Source organism: Mesitornis unicolor, unplaced genomic scaffold (genome assembly GCF_000695765.1).
Source record: "Mesitornis unicolor isolate BGI_N332 unplaced genomic scaffold, ASM69576v1 scaffold17899, whole genome shotgun sequence".
Lineage (NCBI taxonomy): Eukaryota > Metazoa > Chordata > Aves > Mesitornithiformes > Mesitornithidae > Mesitornis > Mesitornis unicolor.
This window is the reverse complement of record NW_010208245.1, coordinates 157,690-163,857: the sequence shown is the minus strand read 5'-3', so window position 1 is coordinate 163,857 and position 6,168 is coordinate 157,690.

Below are 6,168 nucleotides of genomic sequence, written 5' to 3'. Positions count from 1 at the left end.
GTAATGGTCAAATATTGATTCAAGTCCCAACAGTATGCTAGACTCCCGTCCTTGTGGTGAATGTGCAGTGGGAGAGTGGGGAAACGCTTGGGGACAGACAGCAAGACAGAGGAAAATGCTTCTAATAATTCCTAATAACACATGATGCAAGCTGCACCTCTACACAGGGTTCCCTCTCATACATAAACCAGAACAGATATGATTAGTGTTCAGGCAAAGAAGGACTGGGAGGCCCACAAGCACCTTATTAGTGATAGACTGTAATGAGGAATAAGCTGTTTTATCTCAGGTTATTGGGAAACTTTAATACTGACCCAGTTCTCCTCCCACTAAAACAACCCTGTTTGCTCTCCTGGAGACAATCAGAATAAGGCTATCAGTAGAGGCATAAACACAATTTTCTCAAGAATACAAACTGGAGTACACTTACACATCAAGTTTAAGATGGTAAGGGGAGTGGTGGTAATTAATCTCAGTTAATTTACTCTCCTAAAATGAGACATTTAATGTAAGTGCATTTTTTTAATCTAAGCCCATAGTCAATGAAGAAAGGGAGATTTTGAGAGGTCCATTCATTCCAAGCATTTCCAAGACTACCTTAGTTTAGGTATCTATTAGAAGGATACAGTTCAGTGAGGTAATTCCCTCCCAAAATTTGCTCAGCCATATAGCTTACACTGACAATGTGCTGAGGGTGATCATGGCAATGTCCTCACCAGTTGGGCATATTCCTATTGGATCTGAATAGAGTGGGCAAAGCCAGGTGCTGGGATCAGGGTTCATAAACAGTCCCAGACATGGTTAAGATGGTGAACCAGATCCAGGATCCATGCAGGGAGACAAGGCCAGAGATACGCTACCTACCACATATGTCCAAGGTCCATTCAGGAGATGGTACCAGAGACATAGCTGGAGACAGGCACACCTAAGATGCAGATCCAGGCCTGAGCTTACATGGAGTCCCTGGTCACAGGGTAGGCTGATACCTGTGGGGAGACTGGTCAAGGTCTAATTAGTACACTCAGGGCCCTGGCAGAAAATGCGTATCCTGAAGAAGTAAAAGTGGCTCCCAGCAGGCAGGAAGATGATGGAGCTGTCCAAAAAACTAAATAGGGCACATGACATCTCCAACACTAACCCAGCATCAACTTTTGTGTTAATAAAAATATCCAGTGGGGATATATTTAGTTATACTAATGTATTTCCCCACTAAAAGTAGCATCACTGTGAGCACTTTATATGCAGAATGACTAATTGGAATAAGCTGTGCAATTTTCAGCTTAAACCAGCTCCTTTATGCTCAACATCCGCCAAACATCTAATGACACAGTTTATATTTTCATTGAGGATTCGGCATCTGGGTGAAAAAAAGAAAACTTTATGAGTCTTCCCTCTAAGTCAATTAGAATTTAAATGTAGGTCGAATGTCAGGGAGAAGAATAGGACCTGAAGCAATTCAGATCTCAGATGTTCATGTACTCTAGAGACAGAAGAATCATTTGCACACTTACTCTGTCTTCCAGAGCTGGGGGCATTCGGAAAGGCAGGTTTGCTCTCTGCTGCATATCTAATAGTGTTTTGGCCAACTAGTCTTTAAAGTTTCTGAGAAATGACTCTTCTACCTTTGCCCTTGGGAGGCTATTTCACAGCTGAATACATCCCATTCCTGATCTGCCCTTGTTAGTCCTAGCTATGACCTCCATAGAGGAGTACACAACTTCTTTAAATACTTGGTGAGGCTGATAGTTGTTTGTAGGGTGTTTCTGCACCCAGATCCAATCAAGCACACCCCAGCACTAGCCTGGAATACATCTGGAGTAACTTCTGTGAAGTCAGTGAAGTTGCATGGATATAAACCAGTTCTCAAACACTTCATCTTCCACATTAAATGATAATGCTCTCTCACAGCTCTCTCTTTTTTAAATTTCAGCATATTTGTCTTTGTTTGCTACTATTCCACTTGTACTGATCGATGTTGCTGGAGAACAGACAGGAGGAAGCCACTGAAGAAAGAAGGGCCAGGATGCAATCACTCGCATGACAAAGTTCCTGTGGAGGGCTGGCAAGCCACAGCTATTGCTCACTTCATTTCGATACTTCTGTGCACTAGTAGGGACACATGCGTGCAGACACATACGTATGTCATCCACTACCAAAAGTATCACTTCTAGCCTAAACTACTTTCTTTTTTTTTCCCCTCTCCACTCCCTCTGCTGCTCATTATAACTCTTCTCTTCCCCTTGCAACAGTGAAAAGTCAGCAGGCTGCCCAGGTAGCATTTGCTAATGGGAACTGACAGCCTGCCACCATTTTTCGAAGGCTCATGTTTTTGATATCTGCCAGTCTTCTAGCCTGACTAATTCTACGGAGGACTTTTATCATGGGGAGACTGACCTGAGGCAGGAGACATTTTGTGTCACTGTGAACAAGTGAAATGAAGACACGATGGGGATGGCGAGAACTCACTAGCAGCAAAAGGGAAGGAGAAGAAAACTGATGTGTGACAGGAAAACCTGTTTAACCATGGCAGGCAACTCAGTGATTAGTCCACTAATGAACAAATTCACTGTAGAACCTGAGCTGGGGCATACTTTGAGGCCCTATAAGAGGCAACCTTAATTGATGATAAACTAAAATACCAGTCAAGTTATGAAAAGCATTTTCCCACTGATATGCAACACTCTGGATCCAATTAAAGAGTTTCCCCTTCCGTCTGCCAGCTAGTGCCTCATGAGGTTCTCAGGCTGGCTCAGAATGACATACAGGAACACAGCCTGGAATACCTCTGTACTTGGATTTTGGCACAGCAATTTTTACTAAATTTTGTCACAGAGATGTGGAAGTAAAAAAGGAAAAATATTCACAGCATGGATACCTGTTCATACTTACAGAAAGTAAGCAATGATGTTACTGTATTTCCCTGCTGAGGTGCTGTGTCCCACAGAAGCTTTAGTCTGGAGGACTTGCTACCCTCTTTATTGCCCAGTCTCAACATCCTGGTTGATCCCTATGTTCCTCCAGATCCATTTCAGCCTCCTCTCCAACTGAATGGCAGATGTATCCCAAGACTCACAATTTCTTCCCATTCAATGCTTATGAGGCTGCCATGAAAATAAAAAGCTATTCATCCTAAAAAACTACATTCCTACTCTCCCTGCATGGTGTCGAGTGTGCCCCACTTATGCCTTCAAACAAAATCAGGTCACTCTGCTGTTAGCTCTATAGTACTGGGTTGGAAATCTCCTGAGAAGGCGTGACCATACCTCTCCTAACAGCTGAAGACAGCTCCTTCCATCAGTGGTCTGAGCTTCTCTTTCCAGGATAGACCAGTTGCTGAGTGTACCAGACCAAGGAGGAACAATAACTACAGAGAAATAGGAGTATCCATGACAATTTCCTATTTCACATGTTCAGACATCATGGGTGCATTTTACCTCTGAGACCCCTCTAGATCTTAAAGAAGTCTTCATGTGTCTAAAGTTTATGTGTAGGCAAACAATTGCCCCTTGTGGGTGAGTTTTACATCTAAAATTTCAATGAGAACAAGATGAGATACAAGACTTTTATGTCCCATGATTTTTCTGCAGACAGATGAACGCTATTGCCACTTCACTCCCACCTGAATGTACCTGCACTGTACTTAAACCTTTCTGTTCTGAGGTCCTTCTCTATCTCAATTATTCTGCATTGGCCTATCTGCCGGATTTACTGCATTCCCAAGGAGACATGGTACCTCTTAGATAGGCTTTTGGCAGATACATACAAGACATTTACCCTTAAAGACCCTTTCCCTCAGGTTGGGTGGCACAGTCCACAGTCTCAGTTTGCACTCATTAGCTGCTACTATGCAGTAGAAACTGCCTGAGTTTGCAACCTTTCCTCAAGATTAGGTGCTCACTATTTCATTAGTGAGCCAGCAGACACAGTAGGCAACATGCATGGTGCATCAAAAGGTGGGATTTGCTTCCTTAAAGAGGGCTATCAGTCCGTATAGGCTGTAACAATCTTTGAAGAGGCCAAGTGCCCTGTAGCAGTGATGAATAACGAATAACCAAGTGGTTGGGTAGAGCTGCAAAGCCACAATTCTAATTCATACAATGCTGAGGGAGACTTATCTCTGGGACAATGGTTTAAACTCATCTTGAAATAGGGGAATTAGTGCTAGAGTAGAAGTGAAATTGTATTTTTTGTATTTTACCCAGCACTGTTCACTCATTCCTGCAATTAGCAACATGCTCTAATTGCTTCAGTATGTCCCTGTAAAACAGAAACCGAGAGTAACTTGGTAGAGACATACAAAGACACAGATCTAAGATGTACACAGAAGCAGTCGTCCAATAAGGATGACCAGCTGTCACAGACAGCAAAAAAATCCTGGCAGTTGGCACCGGCAAATTTTCAAATACCCACTGGCCACTGCTACTCCATTAATGGTGGGCACTTTGCCCAGTCTACATTCCTGAACGGCTTCTTTCTTTCTCTTCCTCCTCTCTCCTCCTCTCAGGCTTCTAACACAGTTAATAAAAAATTTATCAGGGCAATGAAATAAACAGCAATTTGATTTGATTTGGGAGCCAAAGAGAAGAGAGTTTCTGCTGTCAGGTGCAGACTCAAGAGTTTCTGCAACTGCTGGTAGAAACGTGTCCACAAAACCAATAAGATTAGAAAAATGGAGATGAAGGAGGCTTTTTATTTTTGTGGGATTGTTTTTGGGGGTTTTTTTAGGGATTGGAAAGAGCTGGCAGTGTGCTCTTGAACCTAAAGAAGAGGGCAACACTGTAAAATTCATAGGGAGTAATGGATGTTGCAGCACCACAGGTAGAAACAAGCACCCAGCGCTGATACACAACAGTCACTGCAGCTCCCCAGAACTGCAGATGCAAGTGACTAAATATCTGGAGTTTCTTTTTGAAAATTTTCATAGTTGTCCCTTTTTGAAATCTTTACATAGTTGTCCCTTTAGGGAGAAGAATGAAGAGAGGACTTGGGTCTAATTGCTGTGATGTCTCAAAGGAGTCCAAGGACTAGAGAGACAAGGGGCAACATGAAATTCAGGAGAAAATGGAGTAGCCTGGAATAGTTTGGGCTAGAATAGCATTAGTTATCTAGGGAAAAATGTAGCCTGTGACTCAGGGCTTTGCTGGGCTGGTGGCTCTGGGAGCAGGAAGTGCAACAATCTTTTCAGGGGAGTCCCTTACCCTTTGGCTCAGTGGGAAATAGCAGGCAAGACAGACAAGGAGATGGCAACCTTCCACTGGGAGAGCTTGCACGAATTTATGTCAGGCTTAACAGGCTCTGGAGGGGAATGCAGCTGCCCGTTGTGAGGACAGGTAAATATATCTCTGACTAAAAAAAGGTACTGGAGCGCATCCAAAGAAGGGCAATGATGCTGGTGAAGGCTCTAGAGCACAAGTCTTATGAGGAACAGCTGAGGAACTGTTCAGTCTGGAGAAAAGGAGGCTCAGGGGAAACTTCATCACCCTCCACAACTACCTTAAAGGAGGCCGTAGCAAGGTGGATATCTGTCTCTTCTCCCGAGTAGCAAGTGAAAAGACAAAGGGAAACATCCTCAAGTTGTGCCAGGGAGGTCTGGATTTGATATTAAGAAAAAATTATTCACTGAAAGGGTTGTCAAGCACTGGAACAGGCTGCCCAGGGAAGTGGTTGAGACACTATCCCTGTTGGTACTTAAAAGATGTGTAGACATGGCACTTAGGGACATGGTTTAGTGGTGGACTCAGCAATGTTAGCTTTACAGTTGGACTTGAAGATATTAAGGGTCTTTTCCAACCTCAACGATTCTATGATTCTATGGAAGGGTACTGTTTTATCATTGTTTTTGTTTAAGAAGTTGTTCTATCACCCAGTGATCTCTTCTCACTCAAGGAGGGGAACAGGGAAAAGGAAGACCCATGGGTTGAAATGGAAACAGATTTAATAAAATAATAATAAAATAATTAATAATATTACTGAATAAATACAAATATAAAGCACACAAAGTTATACTCAGCTTATACAGTAGTTGCGGGCTGTGTGCTCCAAGCAGGGAATGATAAATATCAAATGCTATGAGCACCACAGCTCCAGCAAAGGCGCAATGGTCACAATGAATGGGGGGAGTAGGCCTCAGGAGCAGAGCAATGGGCGAGACTCTCTAAAGATTGTGAC